Source organism: Pithys albifrons, chromosome 4 (genome assembly GCF_047495875.1).
Source record: "Pithys albifrons albifrons isolate INPA30051 chromosome 4, PitAlb_v1, whole genome shotgun sequence".
Taxonomy (NCBI): Eukaryota; Metazoa; Chordata; class Aves; order Passeriformes; family Thamnophilidae; genus Pithys; species Pithys albifrons.
In genome coordinates this window covers 77,189,894-77,209,648 of record NC_092461.1, presented here as the reverse complement: position 1 = coordinate 77,209,648, position 19,755 = coordinate 77,189,894, and the positions used below count along the sequence as shown (strand labels likewise).

At 39.6% G+C, this 19,755-nt stretch overlaps 1 protein-coding gene across 1 annotated transcript in view; it reads left to right on the top strand.

The window, feature by feature from the left end:
* The first annotated feature begins 13,729 nt into the window (after positions 1-13,729).
* RBBP8 (RB binding protein 8, endonuclease) overlaps positions 13,730-19,755 on the top strand; it is a 42,595-nt gene continuing 36,569 nt past the window's right edge. Inside the window, exon 1 of the mRNA XM_071554680.1 lies at positions 13,730-13,896. The gene's annotated coding sequence lies outside the window, so the exon portion shown is untranslated. The remainder of the gene's footprint in view (positions 13,897-19,755) is intronic.

Genomic DNA, 19,755 nt, shown 5'->3' with positions numbered 1-19,755 from the left:
TGCAATGGAAAGTTTGCTGGCAGCTGTTGTCATCATTAGCCTTGTGGCGATGTTTTTTTCTGAAGTGTCTTGTGCCTTATTGAAGTTTAATGCTTGTTAAGTTGGGAGGAGACTTTGGGTGATCTGCCAACAGCAGACAATAAAGTGTTCTTTTCTCCTGTTGTAACAGAGTTGTAAGTTTTGGTTTATGGAAAATGGCAGTTACACACAGTAAATTAAAACATACACAAAAAAAAATAGGAAAACATGAGGGCTTTTCTCTAAGTAGTCCATTTAGCCCATTACAGGCACCCCTCATGTTTTAAATGTGATTGTAAAAACACTCTGATTTTTCACCTTTAGCTATTTTATTTTCCTAGTAGACTAAGAGTAGGCATTTTTATAACAATGTCCCTCTCCAGGGACCTCAGCTTTATAAGCTTTGAGCTGGATCCCTACCACCTCCATTTGCTATGGCTCCCCAGACCAGTAGGGAAAGTTGCAGTATGGAGAACACCATCTCCTCCCTGCCCACCTGTCTGGGAAGGAGCTGAAATTCATCATCTGCTTGTACACTGTCCTCTGTGCTTTTTCACTATGGACTGCTGGGATGGATGGTGGTCTAGCTTTTAAATATGGAGCAGATACATAATTTTTACCCTGTGAACTGACAGAGAGCTGTACCTCAGAGCATGCCAGGAAGCCCAGAAAAGAACCACTGAAGCACACCATGCAGCCCAAACAAGACTCAGGTGCATTGGTTCTGTGCAGTGAAGCCTCACACATGGCTTGGGCAGCTCTACCAGGGCCATGGAACCCAATCACAGGACATCTGGCAATTTGTTGGCATAAAACACCAAGTGCACCAGAACCACTTAACTTCACCAGCTTCTGTACAGAGGGCCTGTAATGGGTCCTGCAAGCAGGTATCACTCTGCAGAATCACACAGCAGCCTCAGACTGTGAAGTTTAGGTTCATTATCATAAAACTGGTCCAGTGAAGGCTAATCAGATTAAGATAATTAAAATGCAGCCAGGCACCTTCAGCAAAAAGAATAAGACTAGAAGTCCAAGCAAGGAGCAGCATGTTTTGCCCTTTGATTGTGGTTTTCCTTGTTTGCTCAAGATGCAAGAGCCCTTGAAGTTCCATGGAGAAAGTGTGGCCAGGGACTGGCATTGTTTTAGCAATATAAGGAAACTAAACCATAAAAAAAATCTATAAGGTATTTGTGACTTAACACGGAGTTCTGTGGCTAAGTCCTGGGATGGAGATGTAGGTTACATGGAGAATTCAGTTCCTTACAGTGACTCTGGATCCTCAGGGCAACCTTAGACCTGTCCGTTCACTTCTCTGTGTCTTTTCTCCTCCTCCATGATGATGAGACACTGGTGCCTTACCCTTTGCTGTCTCACTCCTGGAACGGGAACTCCTCAAGCAGTGAGTTGTTGGCAGCTGCATGCATGAGCACAACCCACCTCTGCAGGGCTGCAGGAAGGTGTGTGACATTTCTGTGTCACCACATGAGCACACACACAGCAAGGCTCGCTGCCCCTGCCATGGTGCAGGTAGAAAGACAGCAGGCAATAATGCCTTTCTGCCTGCTTAACAGTTTAAAGGAGATAATTGCCATACATAACTCAAACCCTATGGGTAATACAGGAAAGTGGAATTAATTAACTATCTTGGTACTTGGTCTTGATTCTACTGCTGGTATGTATTATAAAACATATAAGCATCATCGAAGTGTTTTTCTATTTATCATGCTATGTAATAAATTGGGGAAAGTACTAATGAATAGGAAGCCACTATCTTTCCTCACATATGCTCTGCTGTAAGTAATCATCTCCTCCAGTAAGGATATGAGGCAACAACATTCCTGCTACTAGTCATCTTCCAGTTACACAGGAACAAGAAGTACAAAAATAAAATTCCACTTCTGGTGCGTCTGTCTTTCATAAGTGGCCAGTGCATGTAACTTGCTCAATTTAATTCATGAGTCTCAGACTCAGACAGAAGCCAGCTCAGCCTCCCCAGGCTCACTCACCTGGCAGCCTTTTGCCAGGTACTCTGCACTTGTATCTTCTCCTAGGTTTTTTTCATGGTGCTTGTGTGTATTTTGATCTTCCTGCATGATAAAAACAGGTAAATGTATTTTAAAAAATAAGAAAATAAACATAAAAGCCAATTTAGCATTTGCAAGAACAATCTCACTGGAGTTTCTCTGGAAGGCTCCTAGTCTGATCTTGCAGAGGCAAACTCCTCAGGCTGAGTCCTTCTTCCTGTTCTGACCCAAACATTTGCATAAAAATGGGCAGGTTTATGTCTTTATTTTCTCCTAGCATCGAGATTTTTTAAAAAAAGTATTTCACACATAAGTTAGCTCTTAGGTATTGAGATGGCTAGATGCCCTGGTGGAATTGTAGAGGTCCCAGCTGACCTGAGTGTGCCCTCAAAGTAAAAGTGAGGTAATGGCTGCTCAAAATTAGACAACTGTCATGTTGTCAGTGGCAAAACTTTATAAAGAGACCACACTAAGTGGCTGTCCCAAGGTAGATATTATGACCTTTTGCTTTTGAAGTATTCCCAAAGTTCACGTTGTTTTCCTGCGGTGCTAGAGCTCAGTAAGCAGCAGTAGCATACGTATTTCAAACATCAGTCACTGCTGAAAGACAATGAACAAAGGGCCATGCAAAAGGGAGGAAAGAACTCAGAGCCAAATTCTCTCAGGTCACATGCCAGGTGAGATGACACTAGTTCAGGCTGTTCACTTGTCCAAACGAGGCCCTGCTGCCATCTGCCCACATATTTCTATCTTTGCGGTGGTGTTGTCACAGCAAGTCTTTCATTCTTTTGGGAAAAAAAGAAAAAAAAAGTCCACCTGAACTATTGTATGTGTATTGATTTGGTTGATTTGCTGCCTGTGTAACTCAGAGCATCATTAATCTGATACAGAGAGCACAGTTTGAAAGGCTTTGACTAAGTACAATATCAAGTGTCACCCTGGGCTTTAGAGTACAAAAAGTCCAGATAGCACAAACAAAAGGGCCATATTCACCCTGATTTAACTCTTCCAACCTTCCTAACCATTGCCATAAGGTGGTTACTCTGGAGTTGAATCAGAGGAAAACCTGAATCAGTACAGAAATGAGAGAAAGTTGCTTGGATAAAGATGTTTTCTTGATTTCTTAAGCGTGTTGCTTGATCAGTACTGCTGAAAATGATGCTGATGATTGGAAACACTCACATTACTGTTTTTCAGATGTTAGAATTGTCTGATTTCTAGATTACAACATGCCTAGCAAAGGTGCTAATCACTTTCTCCACATAAACAAGATTAATTTCTCTTCAGGAAATGAATATGCAGGTTGCCTCCAACCACTGCTGGTGAACTGCTTCATAAGCAGTTGGGTAACAGTATAAATCCCTGAGAATGAGTATATTTAGAGTAAGTAGCAGCAGACATTTACTTTCACAAGAAGAAAACTCATATTCCAATGAAAATTTTGTTCTTATTCAAATTGCTTCCCCCTACCTGCACTGATTCATACTTTTGTTGCTGTGTCAGCTGTCATCCTTGCTGTCCCCATACCCTTCTTTCCTTACTCACAATCTGAATATCACCACTGGTGTCAGATGCTGCCTTCTCCAACCTTGGCCTCAGCAAGACTTGTCAGCAACTACAGCACACAGTGCTGCTGTACAGACTGCAACTCACCAGCCAAGTGCTTGGGAGTGTGCTCTCTGATCCTAAATAGGATTTTCACTGTTGTATATTTTCCCTCTGTTCCTACAACCCACATACTCAGAAGAAGAAATGGAATATTTCATTGAGTCAGCTGAAAAAGAGAAGATGCCAAGCTTCCTGTGCAATGGGTCTGTCATAAGCAAAACAAAACTTAGCACCCTGTCCAGCTTTCCCACCTTTGATCACTCCTGATGTCACTTGCCCCCAGGGGCTCAGTCCAACCTTTAAGTCATGCCTATGGCAGACAGAAAATCCCATGGTTTTATTGAAGATAAAAATTGTTTGAATTGTCAGTAATTCTGGTGTCCTTTAAAAGAAACTTTGCAGGACAATTCAATGACCTGGCTTTTGTTCTACCAATAAATTCTCTTCTACATTAAAAAAGATATTTTGATCTAAATGACAGAGGCAGGGCTAGATCCTGACTAGTTTTTAAGTCAACAAGGTGGCACATGGCCAGGGCACACTTGAGCTTTCATGTTTTTCACAGCCTAGGACTGGGCAAAACATGGTCTAGAGAAACTTTAAATAAGTTGGGAGAGGGAAACCAAAGCAGCTGTTTTCAGTTTTTAAACCAGTTTCAGTACTAGTTGAAATCAACCCCATGTGCCAGGAAATTGACTGAGACCAGAATGTCCTTTTTGGTGCTATTCTTCTGGCTTACCATTGCAAAAATGTAAAAAAGAAAAAACTATTTTCTGAAGAAAATCCACCTAGTGTTGTTGATGACCCAAGTAGCATACCTACAACAAGAAAACAACTTCTCTCTATCACTGAATTACTGTTTCTCACTGATGTAAAGCAAACAACCTGGAGATTAGCCATTGACAAATGGTTTGCATTTCCTCAAAGGTAACTTTCCTGTTTTACACTGCAATGCAGACAATTGAGCCTATGTCAGATTGTCAGTAACGCGTGACAATAGTTTCCTGTAACAAACAGGCCGTGTTCCAGTATGTACATTCCAGTATGCATTAATCCTTGTACTACTTTGTGTTCAAAATATAAAAGGCAAACACGATTGGAAAAACAGAAAAGGTATTATTTGAGCAGTAAGTATATAAGGGAACAGAATTCTTAGAAAACAGCACTGCTGACACTGGGCTATTGCAGTGTTTCTCAGCATGTAGGGAAGATTGGATCTTGGCACCCTAAAAAAGAGAATAAACCAACTCACGCATGCTTACGAAATGTGGGAATTGAGAGTTTTACCCCTGATGCTGCAGTAAAGAAAGTAGAAGCAGCAGAATACTCCTGCAAGGAGATATAGTCCCTTATTCCCCTGTGCTTTCACCACAAAATAGTCACCATTCATCTGTTTTGCTGGCGTTTTACTGAGGAGCAACTGTATAGCTGGCTGCACAGGGGAGGCAGCAATTGTCTGCATGGACAACAAGCACTCCCTATCACTTCAGGCACAGGCATGTAGGGAGCAGGATTCCCTGCCAGACCAATTTATGAAACAGAGGAAACAACTTCATCCCTTCGTTCTGTGTGCCCCCACAGAACAGAGAGAAGTTTTTGAAGAATCCTAGAACATGAAACCTTAAGAGCAGAAAATCAATGAAAAGAGAAAGCACAAAATAACAAATTCTTCATGCACCTACACTGAGATTACCTGCTTCAGGATGAAAAATAAATTTATGCACTTCCTTAATGGAATAACAATCTCTTAATTTATAACAAGGAAGTTCACTGGAACAGTAGCACAGCCTAGATCAATACCTTAGATGTGGTTTAACACTTTATGCTTTTGTTTCGGTGCCTTTTAAAGCATAACTCAAATATGTGTCCCTGATATTTGTTCTTAGAACTCATTATATCCCTGTATTTGCTTGAATAGGAGCCAAGAGTGAACTACAGGTGTGAATATCAGAAAAAAATATAGAAGATTGAAGGTACATATGCTCTATTTGTTCGCTATTCCATACATACGTACTTTAAATTGACAGGGTGGGGGAAGATGTTCTCTCAGATTTTCATTTAGTTCACATATATTCATTTACTGAATTCAAACAGGGTTTGTGAGACAGTATTCTTTGCTGTCTTTTGGGTTCCTATTTGTTGCCATTTTACATGGCATATTGTCTGGTCTCGACAGTGTATGAGTCAGCCCAGTTATAAGAAGGTAGGTGGAGAGTCTGGGTTTGGGCCAGCTGAGAGTGATGGTTGTAACCCAGTCAGTTTTAGCTAGAAGTAGATTGTTGGAGGGTGTGGGGGTTGGCAGGGGGGACATCTCATAAAAGTGATTTTGTTAATTCCAAAAGGTGCATCAGAGTTATTTTTCTCAGTGTTGAGACAAAGAAAGAATGGTTTTAACACTGTGTTCTGATTTTGCATATCTAGTTGCTTAGGTAAGAAGAAAACCACATCACTGATTCGCAGATAGAGACACTCAAGGCCTCCACACTGAATGAGTAGATCCTATTTTTTAACTCTAGATCAAATTCCAATTATTTTACTTTCAAAAAAACCATCTTGTTAAAATATGATTTTCCTGGAAAACATACTGGAAAAACATACTGGAAGAACTTGGACAAAGGGTATCCCTTTTAGGTATCTGAATTGCATAGCACTTAATTAATTTATGCACTTTACCTGTACAAGCACCAGTTTAGATGAGATGCTCCAGGTCAGGCTTACTGACATTTCTGCACACTTTGTGCTAATCATGGAACAATACAAATTAATCTCACACGTGGGATATGAACAAGCTTCAGTGTATTAACTTAAGTCCCAGCTATACAAGACAAGTACTGCCAAGAGGACTAAAGAATGCCATCAGAGTTCACTAGTTAGTCCACTTTGACAGAAGGATACACTTAGACTTACTACAAGAGTTTGTTCAGAAAGGACTAGGGCGAAGTAGCCAGAGTGCTGTAAATTCACACCTTAGCTTAATTCTCTCTAATCTTCCGATTTCAGACACACTGATGAAAGAAGAGATTTTAAACTGATTGCATTGAGCAAATCCAAAAAGTTGTTTGATCTCTAAAGTTCACAGTCAAAACCAGACTTCCTGACTGAGTTTAGTTGATGTAGTCAGTATACGTGGTTGCAGATGAATTTGGTCGAGTTTAAATGAATCATCCAAAAAACGCTACTCCACTGAAATCCTGTAGTATCTGTTTTCTTAGACAGCATGACTCAACCCTGAGCTATCAGCTGGGTTCTGGCCTTGGCTTAGGTGGAGGCTCAGCTAAAGGCACCCTGAGCCATCACTCCTGACAACCTGGTCTTCTGTCAGGAGCTGATGGAAGTACTAGCAAAAATATGCTTTCCTTAAGGCAAATTAGCACTTCCCTTGGAATTTTCAGTTCATAAGTACTTATGGAAACAATAATACTTACATTGTGTCTGTATTGTACTTCTTTTTTTGATCACTAAAGCATTGAAAAGGCTGTGTTGTTATGCACAGCACAGTAAACACAGTGCAAAACAAAATTTGACTGGCATTATGTAACAAAGAATCACTTCAAAGTTTACATCCTTCCTATGCAGGTGAAGAGATTATGTTTTAGCCATACAGCTTTCCTGAGGGAGGAAAATAAATCTAACACAAAAGATACTGTTAAATCACAGTTTACCTTTTCTGTGTTTGTTTGGGGTTTTTTCAGTTGATCCTATCTTGTCATCTATAAACAAGGGAGGAATAAGGAAAATGTATTGTGTTTTTTCTAGTATTAGCCCAGTGTGTGCTTACATTGTAGCTGTCAGTCAATTATAGTTTCTTCACAAAATTAAGGCTCCTAAGAATATTCATATTCTATTAAATAAGGTTACTGTGCATTTGCTAGTTTCCCAAAAGTTTGATCCCTTTCAACTATTAAAAAGGTCTGAGCATGTGTCCCGTCAGACCTGCTACCTCTGCTGTGCTTCAAAATGAAATATATGTTTTGTTTAAAAAAATCCTGTGGCCCACTGTTTTTGTCTATCCTGCCAAGATTTGCCAGTACTTTAGCTATCCTAATACAGGGTCTGTGGGGCTGTGCTATTATATTAATTATTTAGGTTTAAAAGTTTATTTTGCTTAAATACAGAATTTTTAAAGCACATTACTTCACTGATGCCTTCACTAGGAAAACCCACAAACACTTTCATTGGCACAATTTGGAGACAATGGCAAAGTTGAGTTCTGGATAAATCAAGAAGGTGAGTGACAACCTCTTTGCCATTCATGATAGTCAGGACTCCGGCTGTGTGTCACAGAGGAAGGTGGACAGAAGTTCTGAAGAGACCTGTGTTGGTGGAAGGCATTCACACACCTTCCCCACCTCCCACTGCTCTTCTGTCCCTCTGCCAAAAGCTACCTCCTCCTGGAACTGATCAGAAGGTAGCTCATCTATATTTTAAACAGTATAAAGAATAAATATTGGATAAGGCATAAAACCAAGCCACTCTGCTCATCCAATTTCAGTAATGCTGCCAGATTGGTGTGAACTTTTTCCTTTTAATGTCCCAAGAGAACTGGAAACAGGTTAAGCAATGAAGACATTACTGTTGTAGCTGCAGAATATGAACAACTGATCATAGATGATGCAAGTTGAAGAAATTACAGAATCACAGAATATTCAGGGTTGGAAGGGACCTGCAAGGATCACCACATCCAACTCTTAAATGAACAGTCCATACAGGGATCAAACCTACAACCTTGGTGTTATTAGCAACATGCTCTACCAACAACAGTGCTAATCTCATGAGAGGGGGAGAGGTGGAGGTCAGATGAAAGAAGAAGGCCAATTAATTTCCTTGTTAGTTACATTTATTTTAACAGAAAAATAATTTACTTTAGTATGACTAAGCCAAGACATAAATAACTGCTCAGGCACTTAAATGGGGACAGTGGGTAGGTGTCAGAGGTCACAAAATTAAATTTAATATGACAATCAATGACAAGAACAAAGAAAAGCACCCTCAAAAGTCAGAAGTTCTTTTATTTTCATTCTTCCAGTACATAAAGGTGGCTTACAAGAAGTCTAGAGAGACACTTTTCACAGGGGCATGCAGCGACAGAACAAGGGGGAATGGCATTAAGCTGAGGGAGGTTAGGTTTAGATTAGATATTAGGGAGAAATTCTTTACTGAGGGTAAGGCACTGGAACAGGTTAGCCAGAGAAGTTGTGGACTTCCTGTCTCTGGAGGTGTTTAAGGCCAGGCTGGATGGGGCTCAGATTAACCGTGTCAAGTAGAAGATGTCCCTGCCCTTGGCAGAGGGGTTGTAGAGAGACAAAGTTTAAGGTTCCTTCCAACACAAACCATTCTATGATTCCACAAAATGAGGAAATAAAAGAAATATGAGACAATACCAATTTCTTTTTAGTTAATTTATGGATATCGCCAAGATACACAGAACATTGTTAGGGAATCAGACATAGAACCTATATAAACATTAGTTTCCCTAGGTTTTCTATAGGTTACTCGATTATTCTGAAAGTGATGAGTTTTGAAAGGACAGTAGTTAACTTCAGATTCAGCACTCCTTCTCATAGCACCTTGTAATTTCAATATGTTATAGCTTGCAAAATTGATTAAAAAGCTATTTTGAAGGTACACCATTGAAGCAAGGCTGTTCTTATTCTAGATATTCTAGATACACATCAGTAGTCCTTGACAAACTACTGTCATTTAGCTGTAGAAATACTAATCCTCAAAGAACAAGAAAGCAACAAATACAAATTCTTTTTTAAAAAACAGACCTAGTGAAAATTTTAGAGGTTTTTTTCCCTTCAGTTACAGGTTGATTTAAACTACTATTACATTTTGCAATAAGGATCCTGAAATAGAAAACTGTAGCTCCTTAATGAAACTATCTGCTGTATTTTAAAATAGTAAAAGAGCAGAGTAGTAGACAATCTACTTGGATTTTCTAAGGTCTTTTACCAAAGACTGCAGAAGAGGTCATAAGTATAAGTTAAGGAGTGCAAAAGTAGTTCTCATACTTAAAATAACTGAAGACATAGATGACAAAATAGATAAATAAAATACATAATTTCAGCATGTGAAAAGGAAACTGTAAGGCCCATGATATTCCATGCTTCCATGCCTCCATATAGAAAGCCTTTGCTTAATACAGTAACATCTGAAAAAGAAGCCAAATAACAGAAAAATATTTATGATTCAGACCCCCAAACAATAATAGCAATGCCACGTCTGGTTCCTGCTTTGTAACTCTCTTTATAGCACATTCTCACTCTTCTGCAAAGATTAATCTTCATTAAAAAAAAGGCAAAGTATTCCTGAATGTCTGCAAGAGGATAAATGCAATGCTTTATAATAATAATTGAAACCTGTTCAAATACAAATAGACAAGAAAATCCAGTGACAGGGATACTTTAGTCTGTGGCAGTCTTCTCTGAAAAAAAACCACAATAAATCACTCTTTATATGAGAAAGTGCTGGAAATTGCTATTTGTACTCCCACATTTTGAATTTGGCAAAAATGGAGGTTCCAGCCATTTGTGCAATCTCATTCCAGAGCCATCATTCCAGTGTAATGGTCTCAGGTGCTTCAGTACTTTCTGATTGCAGTTCCTTTTTTCCCTCCTCCTTTCCAAAAATGGAAGGGAATGCTAGAAATTCCTGGAAATGGCTTTTCTCTTACAGTTCCTTACAACATTCCTCTAGCATTACAGCTCATAATGAGACCTCTCTGTACCTGAAAGTTCACAAAACTAATTACTCTTCTTGAATTACTGAACTGGACCAGCTGTTAAAGACAGTCTTGAGAACTGTGGAAAAGGAGTTAGACTGACACCAAAAATAATAACATTTTAAAGCTTTTTCCTCTCAGAGAAAAAAGCCAAGCTTTTATATCAGACTTACTTTTGTAGTGAGAATAATGATAGTTCTCTTGTAATTTGTTTCTTATATCCTGCCAGTATCCAATCCTGTTGTCTCAGCTGAGGTAAATGAGATACTGTTGTTATCAACAAATTAGTTGAAGCAAGTTCTCAACCCATTCTTGCTCGGAGAAGCATCAAAAATGCTTTAGGTTGCATCCTTTTGCTCATTAGAAGCCATTTTTCTCTAGTTGGCCTCTAGGTCAGAAACTAACTGCTGCTACCTCTGTTTCTTATCCAAGGTAGGACTTGGCCTATTTTTGAATGTGCCCTCTACATACCAACAGTCTCCTGTCCTTACACAGCTAGTCAAGAACTCTGATAGGGGGTGGGGGCATGTGTGTTATCTGAATTTGCTTGTGAAAGTACTGAACAGCTTTTGATAGCTACAGGGAGGTATGTTGTAAACTCTCTGTAATGAATACTTGTAGACATGAATGTTTGTTCATACCTTCACTATAAGAACAAGTTGAAGCCTGCACCATCCATATTGTCTTACTTTCCAGAATAGCACCTCTCAGACTCTTCTCCTGAAGAAGATTTTATGTGATCACTGTATAAATTGGTAGAGTTCACACATAAGGATTGTGTGATTTTTCTGGATGGAAGCTGGAGATGACAAACAACACATAATTTATTGTCAATTGGTAAAGCATTAAATAATAGGCTTGATTTGAAAGAGAATTCATCTATGACATCCATTTATTGCAAATTGTATTTGAAATAAGAGAGGATTTAGTACTTCAGATAATTATACTGTCTTCTTCAGGAAGAAAAGCAATCTCTGTCACTGAGAACTCCAAGCAAGCCAGATACTACAATATTTATATCTATGGTAAATGTACTTTAGAACTGTCATGAGTTACAAGGCTGAGAACAAGAGCCAAATGATGTTTATCCAAAAATGTCCTGATCCATACAGCAACTCATTTGTCCTATACCTTTGCCTTTGTACTGATGAAAAATTAAATTTCTGCAACTTCTGGAAGTAAATATAAAAGCTTAACTTAATGAATCAAACCTGCCAGCAACTCTGTGAGAAGCCACAACTGGTGAGAAGCCCCTGCTGAATGTGTAAGATGTGTACATGGTGGTTTTGGTTTGGAGGTGCAAGAGTTTGCCTTAAGCTTTCAAGCCAAAGGAAGAAATAGTAAAGTTCCCTTTTATCCCTATACCTTTCAGACTCCAATAAAAAGTTAAATGGCAAACACAATATCTTTTAAAGGCCCCATCAGGTTCACTATAACACTCCAGGTTTAATAATGAGCTCAGGATGCAGAAAGTAAAAGTAAAAGCTGAAAGTAGACCAGCTTCAAAGAACATCAGTCCCCCTGAAGCCTATTTATGCAAGACGAACTTTTTCCACATTGCACAGTCTCACAGCTATTTTGTGTGGTTGTATCCAGTTGTGTGACAGTCATAAAAACAAACTGTAGGCAGACACAGTTCATTCATATTGGACAGGGATTTACAGTTCAAAATGTAGTGCTTGTGGAAAGGGCTTCGCAGTCTTTAAAAACTTCAATATATGGCATCAAGACTGTGCCATATCCAGAACTCAATGTCTCTATCATGGTGGCAATGTATAGCCTACTGAATCACTAAAACCACTTCCTGCAGCAGACTTTTTGTAAATCATTTATCCAAGTACTGACCAAGCCCAGCCCTGCTTACCTGCATGAAATCATAGCCTAAGGTGGTGTGACTACAAGCACAAACAGCTTACATCTGTCATTTTAGCTTTGTTAGTTGTCCTCTTCAGAAAAGATCCTTCCTCTCAAGGCTGCTATAAGATATGGTCTTACAGGAAGGGTTACTTTGCTCTGTAAAATAATCTGAGTATATGAAAACACTGCCCATGATGCACAAGGCTGGTTGATTTTGATGGCAACTTCCTGTTCTGATCACAGTTGTCTAACAAGCATTATTAAAATGGGTGAGAAAAAATGATCTAAAAAATTATAAATGCTGTCACTGAGGGTTCATTTTATGAACAAAAACAGCTTTCTGCAGTTACTCAGAGCCTTTGACAAAATTCAATACAGAAAATTTTTGCAAGTCTGACTGTTTAAATTTAGGTGCCTAAATAAAAAATAAGACTGATTGCATGTACTCATGGTCACATTCCAGAAGTCTTACCAGCTCTTATTGATTTTCCTCAACATTTCTGGCAATCACAACAGGAGATCTGAAAATTATCATCTATATTTACATCTGGAAAAAAAAAGTAATAAGTTTACACAGATGAAGGCTTCTGTTGGGGCACATCCTGATCTCAGCCTACAGCTTGAAAAACTATGCAATATGCAGGCCTGCTGTGCAAGTATTCTTGCCCTGCAGCCATGAACAAGTAGCACAGCTGCTGTGGCAGCCCATGTGCTATTGTAACAGAGCAGCTGCTGTAGTTATTGGAAGCGTGTCCCATTTGCAACATGTTCTCTGACCTGGTTCACCTTGAAATGGGTTGTGCAGTAATTCAGGGTGAGCTTGCACAGACCTAGGTCTCCACCAAAGTCACAAGGTGGATATTCCACATGCAAGCTCCCAGGGTCCTGTCTCTCAGGTGGCAACAAAGCTGTGCTGAATCCTATGTATACAATAGATATACTTTGGACTGGAAAGAAATCTGAATTAGTGCATAATTTGGAGGGGGGGAGGGGGAGGGGGAGGGTAGCTCATCACACTGAAGATTTGGTGTTAAGTGCTTGTAATATGTCTGTATGGTTAGTGCTACAAAAAAAAGGTATTTTCTTTCCTGTTTCACTTTACACTTATGCTGGGCAAGACCTCTAGCCCAGTGTATCTGCATGTAAAATGAAAGATAATTTTTAACAATAAGATCTTGCTACACTTAAGGATATATCACTCCCCCACTCCTCTGTAAATTATTTTGCTGGAGGCTACATCGTTCGCTCTGAGTAGTATGTTGGGAGTTGACAGAGGCGTGAATAATTCACCGCGTATGAAGCCTCCCCAGCCGAGCTGAGCTGCAGCATGTTGGGCGAGCCTTTGATGCAGACTGGTTGGGCAGGTTTCTGGGCGCCCCGGGAACCGGTCTGACGGGCCTGTTATGCCAACAAATTCTGGTATGATTCCATGCTCTCCAGAATGCAGAAACCTGCCCAGCCAGTTAAATGAAAGGCATATTAGGTTATCCATTGCACATTGTATATATCTTAGGTGCAGCAGATCTCCTCTCGGCATTCTCTAGTGTGGTCCACAGTGGCTTCCTCATCTTTCTTACACTTGAGGTTTATAGCTGGAGGGGAAGTCAATAGTAAATATTTATCACCCCGATCAAGAACAGAACTTTTCACAATTCAAACAGAAGGGTGAGTTTTGAAAATCTTTCTTTAAAATTAATTTAAGATAACGTTAAGCAAAAAATTTCTCTGATGCATGAAGCAGTATAATGGCTTAATGTGTCTGAGTACTGCCAGTCTCTATTGCGTTTGTTGACAGGATTTTTGTGATTGCAGCTTTTTGTCCCACCTGTGTGCAGCTCAACATCATCTGCTCTGTCTGCAACAGTATTTACAGGAGAGACAGTTCAATGAACCTAGCCCAGGAGTGAGAGAGAAACTCACTGCCAATGACTTGGCATTTTGAGCACGTCACTTAAGTATTGCCTATTGGTCTTCTCTTTTATAGTGTTTTTATAACTTCTGTCTTATGACAGCACTGTCATGACAAGGCATAGGTCCATTCCAGTAAGATGGGCAGTTACTAATTCTTGCCAGACTAATTTTTTCAATTCTTTAATTTTATAAAGTAAATTAATTAAGCCTAGATTTACATATTCAGAATTAGCTTCATGGTAAGATAGGAAATGTACTTGTCATTCTTACTGCTTTCTTTCTACATAGTTATTAGAAATTTGCTGGTTTGGAATGAGTAACGGTGATGGTAATGGTAATAAAAAGCAGCCCTAATCCTAAAGAGTAGGCTGACCTGAAAGTTCTACCTGTATCTGTGACTGAATCCATTCACAGGTTCAGTGTCAAATATAAAAAATTAAATAGTATGAAAACAAAAGCTGTGGCATCTGGTAACTGATTAACTTCTGGAGCACAGAAGTACTTGCTGAGCTGAATAGAAAGGAATGAAGACAGGTTTTGTCATGCCTGTTAGGACAAAATAACTTTTTAGCTTAAGTAAATGTGAATCTTCTAGACTTCTGTGTAGCTACATTTTTGAAAATCTCCACATTGCTACTTCCGTCTCCTGGGATATCTTAATTTTGTGTCTTTACATGAAAAAATTACCATTCTTTTTCATGATGTGAAAAAATAATAAACCAAAATCAGTGGAGAAAACCATTAGATACAAAAATATCTATACAGGATTATATAAGACTTTATGGAAGGCATACAACAGGAAGCTTTAATTATAAAGGTGTTTACTGCCAGCTATTTCCAGGCTGATGCTAAAATGAATATTATTCTTTTGTACAGTGCCAAGAAAAAGGCCTCCTGAGCACCTAAAAAAAAATTCCATGAATTGAAATTACCTGCTCATTAGCAGCATTGTATATGTGTGTTAAATTTTTTCTTCAAAGTGTAGGTAAACAGAAAAAAGCATAGAGAAAGTTTTGTATTCTCACAGAAGCAAATAATATTCTTCAGAAAAAAAGTCGAATTTTCTTATTAGCTCTGTTGATTCTGCTATTAAATATGTAAGGAAAACTTGCTAAGGAATAAACTGTTTTCCAAAGAAAAAATGAGAGCTGGCTGAACTGTATGGTTTGCACAGGAACTCTGTGTAGAGCCTATAAAATGCTACAAGAGATCTTTGATTTCTAAAACCATAGGATTTTAACACAGCACATTTTTAAAAGTCAAACTAAATAAACCACTTTTTCAAAATACTGCTTGCCACCCTCTCTCTCCCCCCTGTTTATGTGGTCTGTTTTATTTGGGTTTTCCTCAGCTGCCTTTTTGGGGGAGGGGGCTTGAAGAGCAGGGGCCATGGTTCCAGGATTTTTTTTCTCTCAAATGGTAAGTAAAATTCTATTTTCCACATGTTTGTTTTTCACTTGTTTTCTGGCCATGAATTCATGTTGTTCACTACAGTAAAAGGTAGGTGGCAGGATTTTGGGCACAGATCTGTAAACTTTTACTTCAGCCTTCCAGGCCTGAAATAGCCTTCCAAGGCTGAGATAAACGTGTAACTACTCAAACTAGTCATGTTAACGTGGGGAACAGCAGTAGGAGCAAAACATTTCCACATGCAGCTAATACAAACACATGCTGCTGCTGCTGCTTAGAGCCTGAAGATCAGGAACACTGCACTGGGGTCCTGCAACAGCATCCCTCAAGGCTGCTCTTTTTTTTTCCCCTTCTATCAAGACTCTCTAAGAGACTTGAGAGTTTCAGTTGAATAAGCCCTTACTGTTTCTGACTACAGATCGGGCGCAGTGAAAGTACTTCAAAGAAGAGGGTTTCTTAAAGTGAACAGTGTTACTGGCATCAGGGAATTTAATCTTGGCTGGATTTCAAAAGTGGCTATGCAAGCAGCTTGAGAAGAATCAAATTCAGCTAGTGGGGGTGATGGAGTGGCTCCTCCCTGTTTTTCTAGAGAAAGCAACTACCTATGCCAGACAGCACTGGTGTTCTCTGTGTGCTCTCCCAGCTGTAAGAAATCACGCCATTCACAGTACTGCCAGTTCCTACACTTCCAGTTCAGATCCCATTTAGGCAGCAGCTGAACTGTGCCATGCTCTTATATGCTGCATCTGAAGTTGGGCTCCTTTGACATCCTCATTGGCCACTGCAACATAAATTTCATAATGAACATGACTAGAGAGTTAAACAGTGTATTTATCCCTCAATTACATAGCTGCAAGTCAAAGAGGCTGCAAACACACTGGCCACGTATGTGTATGTGCAATCCATTCAAACTCATGCAAATAAATAAGGACCTCACTATTTTATATGTATATAGAGAGATATGTATATTAAATATACATACATACAGGCAAGGAGGGAAATAGTTACCATTGTGCTTAAAGCAAATAAAATATTTAAATTGTATTTCCCATTTTAATTCAAATCTGGTTTTAATCTTTACATCTAAATTTAAAGTAATAGAAGAAAAAAAAAGTAAGCTTTCTGCTAATCTCTTTTAGCCCCAGCAGTGAGCTAGGTCACCTACTGTTACCTAAATGGTTAGAAACACTGATGCAGCCTCTGCACTACTCTTGAAAAGGGGGGTGAACATATGTGAATTAAAGTCTATTTTTTATTTTACCTGTGCTGCAACATTGCAGTACTCTTTTAATAGAAATTCAGTCATTAGTTGTTTTGCTGGTGAATAGTCCAGTCATCAAGAAGAAAAGCATTACCACTAAACTGTAACAGAAAATCAACAGCTCCTCATACTATTATAAGATTAAACATTTCAGACCAGCCAAGTCTAAAATGGGTGAGGATAGAATTAGATTCCCTTTCTGCAGAACTGCTCATGGATAAGTATTCTGTCACCTAGTTTAATGTGTCATATTAAGGGTTATTTTGAAATCTGGACATGAGCCATGACACCACAGGAAGTTTCATATCTGTTCAAGTGCAACAACGGTGAAGGATTTTTCCCACAGTTTTATTGTCTAGGTGTGTGTTTACTCTTATGAGGTCAATGAGATGCAGTTCCAGTCAGACTAGTCAGCTTAAGACATCCAGTATAAATGAATGTGGAATATCAGACTCTTCAGCAATTTTCTAGTACATTCAATGAGCCAGAGGTCTATTCAGTGGCCAAGTATGTGATTATGGAATACATAAAACGAAATAAATCTGGAAGGGAGATAAGAGTAAAGTTCAGCCGTTAGTCTTAATCTGTTATCACTTACTGTTGAGTAGATAAGAATAACACTGTAGAAGTCAGTCAGTTTATGTTGCTGTAAAGTTCAACATGAGAGAATATGAGAACAAACTGCTCACACAGTTTATTGGGAAATAAAAGGGATGACAATTATTTTTCAGAGTGCCTCCTATAAATAGAAAGGTACAGTTTATGGTAAAATATCAATCAGTAAGAGGGCTATTTTATTGCTGCTTATCAGATCTGTGCATATATTTAAGACATCTGTTTCTCTTAACTCCAAGGAAATGACTACTTGCTTATATCACAAATTTTAGATTATAGAAGCTTCAAAAGTAGAATGAAAACCTGCCAAAAGCATTATGTAGAAAGACTAGAGTGTCTATCACAACCTATTCTGACATATGCCAACTTCTTCCAAAACATGTAGCTAATTTGAGTTCCACCATATGTGTACTGATATGATAATGGCTCAAACTTACAATGTAAGCAGTCTGCTGCTGAGCTCCTGAACACTGCATTTATTTCATTTCAGTTGAGAACTAAGTGATTAAACAATGGTGACAAAGGAGCAGAAAAGTTAAGTGCAAGACTTTTTCAAAATAATTCTGAATTCCTGGTAAGTATTTGATGGGAAACCTAGAGTATTTTCAACAAAGGTGAACAACAGATTTGAAGCCTGTTTAATCACAGGTCATCTTGGACTCCTATCTGACAGTATTTCAAAACACTTCGAAAATGTTTAAATGGTATTTCAGATCCAGTCTTATTTATGCTATAGTTCCATATTTGTGATACTTTCTTGAGATCTAAGTCATCTGAATCTATAGCAAGAGTAAGGTGAAACAGCTACTAACAACTATTAAATACCTGAAAACCTAACTTTTTAGATACTGCTATTAACAATCTAGAATGTATGTGTTTCCAGCATTGACCCTTGCAAACTGATTGACACTGTACCTTCTAGTCATGCCAGCTGTCTCTGTAAGTGTTCCTTAACATACTAAAATGGTCCAGTGGAATCTTGTGAAGGTAGAGCAGTAATAGTGAAAAGCTGTGTTTTGTTTCTATTTCACCAAGAACTACAAACTTAAAATGAACAGGTTTAGATCATTGCAGACAACAGGGTTGGTTCCAATGAATGAAGAAATGTTGATCCACAACTGGGCAAAAAAAGTTATGCTGGAAGAAGTCTCAAAAGTGACACCAATAATTCAGCTGTCTTATGGCACAAGAATTATATGAGCTCACCTATTTTCATAGTCACATAAAACATCAAAATATACCCTAGGCTGTTCTACTGCATGCTAAAATGACAAACGATGGAAATCGTTCAGAGCAAGAGGGCAAGGGGGAAGCACAGTATATACATCTGTGTGTAAACCCCAGCAATCAGCAGATTACAAATCCTGTGGGACAGATAGATTTAACAGCATAGCCTTAAATATTAGCAAGGCCACTTCTGGCACAGTTGTACATTCTAACAATCCCCTTTACATCTAAACCAGCAAGAAGGTTTTACAGGAAGTCTGCTCCTATATGGGCAGCATTTGTTTCAGTGCAGGCTCTGACGCACACCCTTGCTTTTCCATAGCATTCTGAGCCTGCTGCCACACTGAACTGTGGTGCCAGCTGGGGCCTGGCTTGTCCCCTTGGCTTTCTTCTGGCTTCTCTCTGTGGAAACCCCAAGCACTGGGCCAGAGGACGAGAGGGCTGGGACAATGCCTGATGACCTTGATGAATGAGGATGAGCCAGCAGTGTGCCCAGGTGGCCAGAAAGGCCAATGGCATCCTGGCTTGTACCACAAACAGTCTGGCCATCAGGACCCTGCACTCAGCACTGGTGAGGCTGCGCCTCAATTCCTGTGTCTAGTTCAGGCCCCTCAATTCAGGAAGAACATTGAGGTGCTGAAGTAGGTCCAGAGAAGGGCAACAAAGCTGGTGAAGGGTGTGTAGCACAAGTTCTACAGAGTGACAGAGATCTGGGGTGTTTAGGCTGCAGAAGAGGAAGCTCAGGGAAGACCTTATCGCTACTACCTGAGAGAGTAGCCAGGTGGGGGTTGACCTCTTCCCTCAGGCAACCGTATGGTCAGACTTCGCGAACGCAGATTTGGGAAGGGCTCTCCCCACATGCCCTTCCAGCCTGTGCAGTGGAGTTTTTAGGTGAGGCACAGCATGGGCATAACTGGCCCCACCGTTTAAGTCCTGAGGTTCATTTGCCACGGCCGAGCAAGCTTGGACAGTGACAGTGAAGTCCTCGGGACTGTCACAGCACCCGGTACTAACCGGGGCTGGCACTGCTGAGCATCCGAGATGTGACGGGATGGGATGGCAGGGAGGCATTGAACTGCCAGGGGACGGTACCCACTGAG